At 34.2% G+C, this 11,998-nt stretch overlaps 1 non-coding gene across 1 annotated transcript; it reads right to left on the bottom strand.

Annotated features, from left to right (window-relative positions):
• Positions 1 to 2,882: 2,882 nt before the first annotated feature.
• Positions 2,883 to 3,045, bottom strand: LOC133753071 (U1 spliceosomal RNA). Its single transcript, XR_009865028.1, has one exon. It is a non-coding gene; the product is annotated as a U1 spliceosomal RNA (small nuclear RNA).
• Positions 3,046 to 11,998: the final 8,953 nt, after the last annotated feature.

Raw genomic sequence — 11,998 nt, 5'->3', positions numbered from 1 at the left:
AAATTACATCATAGAAAGATAACTACTTATCAATATCCCTGATGAACATAGATGCAAGAATCCTCAACAAAATACTAGCTAATCGTAAAGATCATTCGCCGGGACAAATGGGATTTATCCCTGGTATGCAGGGATGGTTCAACATTCATCATTCATAAATGAATCAATGTGATACATCACATTAACAAACTGAAGAACAAAACCAGATGATCATCTCAATAGATGCAGAGAAAGCATTTGATAAAAATGCAACATTTTTTCATTATGAAAATCTTAAGCAAATTGGGTATAGAAGGAACATTCTTCAACAAATCGAGGCAATTATGACAAACTCAAAGCCAGCATCTTATTGAATATGTAAATTTGGAAGCATCTCCACTAATATCCAGAACCAGACTAGTATGTCTACTCTCATCACTGCTATTCAGTATAATTCTGCAACTTTTAGCCAGAGCAATTAGGCAAGAAAAAGAAATCAAAAGGATACAAACTGGGAAGGAGGAAGTCAAATTATCCCTATTTGTAGATGACATGGCTCTGTTTATAGGAGATCCAAAAGACTCCACTAAGAGACTATTGGAACTCATAAAAGAGTTTGGTAAAGTGCTATGATATAAAATTAGCACACCAAAATCAATAACATTTTTATATACAGACAATGCCATGGCTGAGGGAGAACTGTTAAGATCAATCTATTCACAATATGTCCAAAAAATTGAATAATTTGGAATAAATTTAACAAAGGATGTCAAAACTCTCTGCTATGAAAATTACAAAATATTAAAGAGAAAAGTAGAGGAAGACACAAAAAATGGAAAAATCTTCCATGTATATAGATTGGAAGAATCAATACCATCAAAATGTTCATACTATATAAAGCAATTCACAGATTCAATGTGATCCCAATCAAAATACCAATAGCATTTTCCTCATATCTAGGAAAAACAATTTATTTCATTTCTGTTTCTAGCACAAAATCATTAGTACATATGGTAACATCCTTTCTTTGGTTTAAGTTATCTTTAATAAGCTCCAGCCATTGCAGCCAACTGGGAAGTGAATCAGCAGATGGAAGTCCTCTCTCTCTCTCTCTCTCTGACTCTCTTTCTTTCTCTGTGTAACTCTGACTTACAAATAAATAAATAAATCATAGAAAAAAAAAAACATAAAGAAAGAGTGCTTTCTACTACCTAAAGAAAACATTGAATAAATATGGACATTTTTTTCTTATGTTCTTTTTAATATAGTAATTGAAATATCATGAGAAACTGGTTGAACCAACATCTATTATAAAACAAATTGACATGATTATTTCTAGTTTCATGAGAATATTAAATTTTATAAGATTAAAATACAGATGGAATAGCAAGTCATTAAATATATACAATTGCTTCATAATCATTAATTCATTGTTACCTTAAGATTTTAAAAAATGATACCTAAAATAATATCAGAAACAAATCAAATTAAACTGACAAAAGCATTCAAATATCCTAGACAAAACAACAAAGATGCTGCAAGAGTTTCTTTATCAGACAGTAGAAATTGGTGTGACAATATATGTGCATTGTCAAAGTTACAATTTGTAGATTGAAAAATAAAGTTCTCAAAAGGAAAAAAGATACACACACTGGCCCCATTAAAGTTAAAATATGCATGCTTTCATACAAGCAGATGTACAGACATATTCCTGTTATTTATTTTATAAAAATAATGTAAAATATAATAAGATGCAAATATAAATATATTGTGGTAAATTTAACTTTTGCCATTGTATACAAAAAATCTCTACTTGTTTTCCATGGTTTTCAAGTAAATATATTCTTTAGGCTATGTACATAAGTCAACACTCATTTTAGGTTGTCTTAGATAGATTTGGTCTATAAGCTACTAAACAAAGCTAACTTTCTGGGAGGACATTGGGGAGTTTTGTTTTGACAATTACACATTCAATGGTGTTTTCAGACAATGTAACAAGTTTTCACTTTTATATATAATATTCATTTCTACAAAGATTAAATATTTTTGTCCTCATCTGATTATTTAACTTTTCAAATTCCAAATATGTTAATACCCTGATTTATTTATGATTGTAATTCTTTATTTATAGCATACCCAATGCCAATGAGCTTGGGTCATCAAAAGCCTAGTGATTCTGATTAAAATGATACCCCAGGAGAATGAGATCTGAGGAATATATTCAAGGAAGAGAAGAAATGTTCTACTATGAAATAGCAATAAATAGTGTTTAGTTTTAGTCATGCATTTTGAAATTTAACCCTGATAATTTCTTTTCTTTCTTTAATTTTTTTGAAGATTTATTTATTTGAAAAACAGAGTTACAGAGAGAAGGGGAGAGAGAAAGGAAAGAGAGAAAAAAGCGAGAGAGACAGACAGACGGACAAACAGACAGAGAGGGAGATCTTCCATCTGCAGGTTCACTACCCAAATTACCGCAATAGCTAGGGCTGGGCCATGCAGAAGCCAAAAGCACTCAACTCCTTCCAAATCTCCTATGTGGGTGGCATCTTGCAGCTCTGTTGTTTAGTGCAAATATACTTAAGATTGCTGTAGGGCATTTGTTACTTTTGAAAGTGTCTTTTTATGTTACCGATAAATTTCTTTGTTCTGAAATTTACTTTATTTGGTGCTACTACAGCTATGCTTCTTTGATTTTTTTATATGTTATATCTTATTCCTTTCTTCATTCTTAATCTGTCTGCACAATCAAAATTATAGTGACTTTTTTGTTGATAGTATATGGTTGAATTTTGATTTCTAATACATCATGCCAATTTCTGTCTTTTAAGCTCTGTGTATATACCATTTGTATTTAATGAAATAAATTTTATGTTAGCACTTAAGGCCTCTTAATATTTTTTTCAGGAACAGCTCAAACACAGTGCCCCACTACTACAAATTATGTTGTCAAGTTTCTCACATTTGGGGAAATCGCAGGGGTCAACACATTTGCAGTGCAATGGAGAAGCTAGCCCTGGGAAAACCACCTTCGTGATCATGGTGTCTCCCCTGCCAGGTATGTATCTTAATATTTTTTGTTCTTGCTTTTATATTTATATTTTCCTTTTCCTAACTCCTTTTGATGATTGAGCCTTTTTCTTGTCCCAAATCCCATTATTATTGATCATTAAGATCTTCAAGAAATCTCTGTGCAGCTATATTTAATGGTTGTTCTAAGGATTGCATTATAGGTCTTTAAATTATTATAATCAATTTTGACATTTTACTAATTTGAATGATGTGTAGAAACCATACTTTCCTTTAGATTGTGTTATCCAACCTGTTTATCATTTAATCACCTTAACTATTTCCCTTTGTATATTTAATACAGCATAAAGTAATGCTGGGAATTTCAGTTTAGGAAATTCAAAAGAAGAAGGAAAATGTCTTCCATTCACCTTAAATTTTCTCTTTCTAGAATTCTCTCCTCCTTCTTGATGCCCCAAATTTCTTTTTTGTCTTTTTTCTTTCTGTCTAGAGTGCTTCTTGTAGTATTTATTTAGTCATACCAGTGTCTGATTTTCTTAGTTATCTTTCACACAAGAATGTTTTTATTTCATTTCTGAAATAGTTTTGTTAGCTGAGGATTCTGGATAGACAAAACTTTTCATTCAGCACTGAATTTTCTTAAGACATGGAGTTTTGATGAGAATTTTCTCATTGAAATATTTTTCACATATTGGGTAGGTACAATTTTCCTTTTGCTGTCTTTCCAGCAAAATGCTCCCATAGCAATCCAAAGTGAACACAGATTAAACACACATGCTTTGTTTTACTTCAGTTTCAGAACCATGCTATGTATTTTGTTTCTTTTTACTTATTCTACTTAGGATTTGCTCAGCTTTGAATCAGTAGGTTTATAATTTTGACAAAAGAGAAATATTTAAGTCATGATTTATTAAAGTAATTTTTCAGCTTCACTTTCCTTCTCCAGTCTTCTCACTATGTCAATGGCAGAATGTTAGGTCTTTTTTAATAGTCTCAGATATGCCTAAGGGTCTTTGTAATTATTTTCAATCTATTGTAGCCCTCTCATTAATATTGAGTAATATATGTTGCTCTATCATCCATGTAATTTTTTCTTTCTTTGCTGTCCTCTGCATTATTTTCTAAAGAATTATTTATTTATTTAAAGTCAGAGTACACAGAGAGAGAAGGAGAGGCAGAGAGAGAGAAAGGGAGGAGGCCTCCATCCACCCATTCACTCCCCAATCGGCCAGAACTGCCAGAGCTGCACTGATCTGAAGCCAGGAGCCAGGAGTTTCTTCTGGGTCTCCCACCCGGGCGCAGGGGCCCAAAAACTTGGGCCATCCTCAACTGCTTTCCCAGGCCATAGCAGAGAGCTGGATCAGAAGTGGAGCAGCCAGGACTTGAACTGGCACCCCTATGGGATGCTGGCACTGCAGGCGGTGGCTTTACCCTCTATGCCCTAGCACTGGCCCCACTCTGCATTCTTTAGTTCAGTAAATATACTGAGGTATTTATTGAAGTTATTGTAGTTTTTTTTTATATAAGATTTATTTGAGAGTTAGAGTTACAGACAGTGAGAGGGAGAGACAGAGAGAAAAGTCTTCCTTCCGTTGGTCCATTCCCCAAATGGCCGCAATGGCTGGAGCCGCACCAATCCGAGGCCAGGAGCCAGGAGCTTCTTCCTGGTCTCCCACGTGGGTGCAGAGGCCAGGACTTGGGACATCTTCTACTGCTTTCCCATGCCATAGCAGAGAACTGGACTGGAAGAGGAGTAGCCAGGACTAGAACCGGCACCCATATGGGAGGACGGCATCGCAGGCAAAGGATTAACGTAGTGGACCAGCTCCGTTATTGTAGTTTTTTTTTTAATTTATTTTTTATTTAGTAAATATAAATTTCCAAAGTACAGTTTATGGATTACAATGGCTTACCCCCCCATTATTTCCCTCCCACTCACACCCATCCCATCTCCCACTCCCTCTTCCATTCCATTCACATCGATTCATTTTCAATTATCTTTATATACAGAAGATTGATTTAGTATATATTAAGTAAAGATTTCATCAGTTTGCACCCACACAGAAACACAAAGTGTAAAATACTGTTTCAGTACTAGTAATAGCATTACTTCACATTGGACAACACTTTAAGGACAGATCCCACATGAGACATAAGTACACAGTGACTCCTGTTGTTGACTTAACAATTTGACACTCTTGTTTATGGCGTCAGTAATCTCCCTAGGCTCTTGTCATGAGTTGCCAAGGCTATGGAAGCCTTTAGGGTTCGCCGATTTCGACCTTATTCCAACAGGGTCATAGTCAAAGTGGAAGTTCTCTCCTCCCTTCAGAGAAAGGTACCTCTTTCTTTGATGGCCCCTTTCTTTCCACTGGGATCTCACTCGCAGAGATCTTTCATTTAGGTTTTGTTTTTTTTTTTGTTTGTTTGTTTGTTTGCCACAGTGTCTTGGCTTTCCATACCTACAATACTCTCATGGGCTTCTGCCATATCCGAATGCCTTAAGGGCTGATTCTGAGGCCAGAATGCTATTTAGTACATCTGCAATTCTGAGTCTGCTGTGTATCCCACTTCCCATGATGGATTGTTCTCTCCCTTTTTGATTCTATCAGTTAGTATTAGCAGACACTAGACTTGTTTGTGTGCCGTTATTCTAGTTTTATAATTAGAATGTTTCTATTTTGTTCATATATATATATATATATATATATATATTCTGTTTCTTTGCTGAGACTTTGTGAGACATTGTTTGTCTCTGTTGAGCCTTGCTGCTTTTACATCATTTTCATGCATATTCAAAATGGCTGGTGAAAACAGCTTTATGATGTAATTTTAGAACACTTTGTCAGTCATCAATATCCATTTTTTATAAAACTCAATAATTGCCTTATTAATTCTGTGATTGTATAGCAGCATACTCAACACTAAATGATTTTTATGAAATAGTTATTTATTTACTGTAATTCTGGATTCTGAAAAGCACAGATTCAAAAGGTTTGAATCTGGAGGGGTCCTTTCAAGCTGTATCATCCCGTGCTGGATAGTGAAAACCCAGGAAAGTACATGAGATAGAGAAACAAATAGAGCAGGGATCTGCTATTCTTCTGCCATGAACCCTCTTTTATGATAACTAACCTACTCCCACGATGATGGCATTAATCCTTTCATGATTGTAGAACCCTCAGAAGTTGATTATCTCAAAGGACAAACAGACACTACTCTTAACATTGTTTCATTGGGAGTTAAATTTCCAATAAGTGAACTTTGAGGAAAACATTGAAAGCACAGCAAAAGTTTGTTATAGGAGGAAATGATCTCAACATATTAACTGTCATTTATGAAAAACCTACAGCTACACTATTAAATGGGGACAAACAGAAAATTTTCTTCTATGTTTTTCTACAAGGAATAGATGCCCACTTATTACTTCTTTCAACATAGTACTAGAAGTACTATCGAGTGCATTTAGAAGAGAAAAGTAAATAAGGTATATCCAAATTGGTTGAGAATGAGTAGAATTATCTTTATTTGAAGATGGCATAATCTTACATGTAGATAAAGACTCGTCTCTTGAATCTGTTACTAAGTTAATACAGTAAATTTGCAGAATATAATTGCAATATACAAAACCCTAGAATTTCTATATATGGATAACATCCTATCTGAAAAATAAATCAAGAAAACAACTCTATTATATACCGGCATAAACTACTCAGGGATAGCAATATTCAAGGAGATAAAACACCTGCTCCTTGAAAACTACAACATTTTTAAAATAAATTAAAGAGAACATAAATGTATTAAAATACATTCAATGTTCATGGGTTAGAATAACTAATGTTATTATAATGCCCATAATACCCAAAGAAATATATCAATTCAATATAATTTCCATCAATATCTCAATAACAGTCTTACAGTAATAGAAAACAATCCTAAAATATACGTTAATCACAAGACATAGGTGTTGGTGAAGGTGTTGAGAAAAGGAAGCCTTCTACCTGTTAGTAGGGATGTAAATTGATATAAATATTATGGAAAACAATATGGAGGTTCCTAAGAAATTTTAAAATAAAATTACCATATACTCTAGCAATCCCACTGTTTTATGAATAGCAAATGAAATGAAATTATCCTGTAGTGATATTTGATCACCAACGTTAATTACACCATTATTTACAACACTCAATATATGGAAATTAGACAAATAGAAAAAGCCATTGTGCTATCTATCTATCCACATACAAATTTGTATGCAATATTAGCCTAATAAAAGAAGAGATCCTTCCATTTGTGATAATATTGATAGGCACATAAATGTGTAAGTGAGCAAAATAAGCCAGAGAGCAAAGACTACTGTGTGTCCTCACATATCTGTGGAATCTTAAAAATTCAAATATTCATATATCATACACTGGAAATACACAAAACACGATTTCTTCTGATAATAAAATATACAATAAAAGTAAAACAAATATTTTTGTTAAGTAATTCTAAAATCTCTGTCATCTTGGTGTTGATAAATATTGTCTTCACTGCACTCACTTTTGGATCTTCCGGGTTCTGGCATGACAAGCGATTTTTCTATTAACACTTGGGGGAGTGATTATTACATCACATGACTCTGGATCTATTAAAACTTTCCCTTTTGGATGATTTCTCTGTTACCATTGAAGCCGAGGAAGAGGATGACATTTAGTTACCACCAGATTGGAAGAGAGCTACCATTGCCCAAGAGGCCTCTAACTTATGGAAAGGGCAAGCTTCATCATGGCTGGGCGGGCATTGGCATTTCATTTACCAAATAAGCCTTCACTGGAAGAACCAGGAGAGCCTGTTTCTGGTTCTTATATGGTCTCTGACACCAGTGATTAGCAGAGTTGTGACAAATAGGAGTGAAAGTCCATGGTGGTTATTTAGTCCTCTCTGATGCCATTTTGGTGTGTTTGGAGATGGTGGAAGATACCTCTTCACTGCCTAGCAAGGGCAGGAGGCTAATCTCACCATTTAGCTGTTGGCCATTTATGTGACAATGGGTCATAGTTTTTTTCTTTGGTATTTGACTGCAATGTAGCAGATACTTTCTGAAGATTTTTTTTTCTTTCTTGTTTTATTTTTTTGCTAAATTCTGTTTTCCTGAACATTCAGATGCAGAGATCAGGCTTTCATTGGGGCTACTTTATTTATGCACACTGGAATTTCCAGGTTGTTGACTTTTTCAACACCCATTCTGGGTTAAATGAGGCAAGAAGTCAAGGAGAGAATACCAAACCGTGTTGGTCTTTGTGCCTAGAGGTTATTAGTCATTTCACCTTCTTCTTTCCACCTGTCAAAGACTTCTTCAGTTTGTTTTTGATATACTGCCCAGAGATTTTACACTAGAAGACAAGTGTTCCTGAATAAGCAAGCAAAACAGGGGAAAATGTGTTGATTCAATCTTCTCAGAAGCAAATTCAACAATGGTACTTTTTAAATGAAAACTATTAAGATGGTGTAATCGGAATTCAATATAATAATTTTATAATCTACTTACTCTGAAATAAAGTGCTCAATATCATCATTTCACATATTTTGAAATTCTCCAACATCTTGAGTTTTGTCAAAATCAGTATAATGAAGGCTAATAATTTTTAAAAGCATTTTATTCCTGCTTTATGTAACTTTCTAAAATATTTTAAAAGCCCTTTGTTAGCTCTGTGTACTTGAAATGAGAAGAAGCACTCTTTTTTCCCTTGTTTGAGATGATATTAATGAAGATTGTAAAGTATTTCATCAGCATTTTCTGGTCTATTTTTAGGAGTGAAGTTCTCATCACTTCCACTTAGAATTATCTCACAACTAATCAAGAGAAAAATTGGAAATCTATTATGGACCTTTGCCAAAATTTCTATTCATAGTTTCCCTCTGCATGAGACCATATAAATCTCCATACTTTCTGCTCCCATTATTCAATTATAAGTGTAATAACTTTCACCCTTGAAAATAAGAAATAAAGGAAACACTGCCACTTGGATAAGAAAGTTACAATAGGATATAAGTATCAGAGGCATGTAATTTGGTTCAATTTACTAAGATAATTATAACAGCATTGTAAAATAATCTGAAGTCTTGGAAATCAAATCTAAATGGAATGATAATATATGGAAGAGTGATTTACACTTCTGTTTGGTATTTATTTGATACTACAGTTCTTTGATCAGAAGATAGAAATAAACATATGTTTTACTTGAGCACATATTTGAAAATTATTTCCAACTTGTTTCTGTGTGACTGGTGGAGTTTATTATGTACTTGTGAATGTGAATCAAAGTCTTTACAAGTAATAACCATAATAACAATTATTATGCCTTTGGCTTATCATAGTAATCATAGATATTTTTTGGCATTACCATCATATAATATAAAACAGAAAAAAAATCTAAAAATGTATGGAGATGTACAGTAGTGAAATATCTGACTGTAGAACAAACCTGGGGCAGGAGTATAAATTATACATAATTCTGTATAGACAAGTTTCTCAGTGTCACAGTTCCTCATAATAAAATAAGTTTCTGGTCTACAATTATTTGTACTTTTTTATCCAAATTTGAAACATCATAATTTGAAGAAACAGTTTATATTCTTGGCACTGTTCTAATTTGCTGTATCATTATCAGAAAGGAATTTAATATTTCTAGGAATTGGCATCTTCCTGTGTAAATGATTTGTGAGTTTGGAAGGAATAGAGGTAATTGATAATCCCTTCTTTGTCTACCAGTCTGTGTTAACTCTGAGACTGGACAGAGGTCAGTATCCTTGATCTTTACACAGGTTCAATGTTCAACCCTGTAAGACGTTCACCACTTATTTGTTATCATCTATTTCTAATCCTGAAAGGAAATTCACTGATATCATAACCAATCTGAAAAATCTTATCAAGAAAATCTATATAACTATAAAGCCATCACAGCAAAATACAGGACATATAGAGGTAAGTAATTTTTAAATATTTTTTTAAAGATATATTTATTTATTTATGAAGCAGAGTTAGAGACAGAGAGAGGGAGAGACAGAGAGAGGGGTCTTCCATCCACTGGTTCACTCCCCAAATGGCTGCAATGGCCAGAGCTGGGCAGATCCAAAGCCAGGAGCAAAGCTTCTTCCAGCTCACCCTTGTGGGTGCAGGGGCCCAAGAACTTGGACCATCTTCCACTGCTTTACCGGTCCATTAGCAGGGAGCTGGATCAGAAGTGGAGAAGCTGGAGCGTGAACTTGGTCAATATGGGATGCGCTTGCTGAAGAAAGCGGCTTAACTTACTACACCACTGTGTTGGCCCCAAGGTGATTGAGGGAAAAACAACATAGATTCCAACGCACATATGATCAAGCATGCTACAACAGAAAACATGTGGTAGTGAAATGCTTGCATCTAATTCTATAGATATCAAAGTAGACAATGTTCTTTTGTGATGATTTGGATATCATTAAGATCTCTGGTGTTAATGACATTGCTACAAAATATAGTGTTTAAAATAGAAAGGATACTGAACAAATAGTAATTACTAGCAACACTTGATTTGAAAATTACATTTATTATTAAAGTTTTTCAAAAAATCCTAAAATGTATAGGTGTGCTAGTGCTACATTCTTGTCTATTAAGTAACATTTTCACACACATGATTATCTGGATAAATTCAAGAAGTGGGACAATTTTTTGCTAAAATATACTGGCATAATAATTACAGGATGTCTAGCAATATTAACTTTCAAATGGTGTCGATTAAAAGCATCCTCCCAAAATTCTACAATAGCACCTTGGTAGCTGTGTTAGTCTCATATGAAGCTAGTGTTTAGGAAGAACACCTACCTCTTGGGACAGAGATGTTGAATACTTTTAGAAAACACATAGTTGAGAAATTTCAAATGAGAGTTAACATTCTGGTAAGTAGTGATTTTATTTATATTCCATGTCATCTGTGTTGTAAATTTGAAGATGACTTTGTGTCAGTTTTTCTTTTTTTTAACTTTCATTTAATAAATATAAATTTCCAAGGTACAGCTTTTGGATTACAGTGGCTTTTCCCCCTGATAACTTCCCTCCCACCTGCAACCCTCCCATCTCCCACTCCCTGTCCCATTCCATTCACATTAAGATTCATTTTCAATTATCTTTATATACAGAAGATCAGTTTAGCATATAGTAAGTAAAGATTTCAACAGTTTGCACTCACACAGAAACACAAAGTGTAAAGTACTGTTTGAGTACTAGTTATAGCATTAATTCACATTGTACAACACATTAAGGACAAAAATCCTACAGATGGAGTAAGTACACAGTGACTCCTGTTGTTGTCTTAACAATTGACACTCTTGTTTATGGTGTCAGTAATCAGAGAAAGCTACCTCCTTCTTTGATCGCCTGTTCTTTCCACTGGGATCGCACTCACAGAGATCTTTCATTTAGTTTTAGTTTTTTTTTTTTTTTTTTTTTTGCCAGAGTTTCTTGGCTTTCCATGCCTAAAATACTCTCATGGGCTCTTCAGCCAGATCCAAATGCCTTAAGGGCTGATTCTGAGGCCAGAGTGCTGTTTAGGACATCTGCCATTCTATGAGTCTACTATGTATCCTGCTTCCCATGTTGGATCACTCTCCTTTTTAATTCTATCAGTTAGTATTAGCAGACACTAGTCTTATTTATTTGATCCCTTTGACTCTTAATCCTATCATTATGATCAATTGTGAACTGAAACTGATCACTTGGACTAGTGAGATGGCATTGCTACGTGCCACCTTGATGGGATTGAATTGGAATCCCCTGGCATGTTTCTAACTCTACTGTTTGGGGCAAGTCAGATTGAGCATGTGTCAAACTGTACATCTCCTCCCTCTCTTATTCCCACTCTTATATTTAACAGGGATCACTTTTTAGTTAAATTTAAACACCTAGGAATAATTGTGTGTTAATTACAGAGTTCACCCAATAGTATTAAGCAGAAAAAAATACTATAAG

Source organism: Lepus europaeus, chromosome 2, assembly GCF_033115175.1.
Source record: "Lepus europaeus isolate LE1 chromosome 2, mLepTim1.pri, whole genome shotgun sequence".
Lineage (NCBI taxonomy): Eukaryota > Metazoa > Chordata > Mammalia > Lagomorpha > Leporidae > Lepus > Lepus europaeus.
The sequence above is the reverse complement of the archived record's forward strand: the minus strand, read 5'-3'. Positions and strand labels throughout refer to the sequence as shown.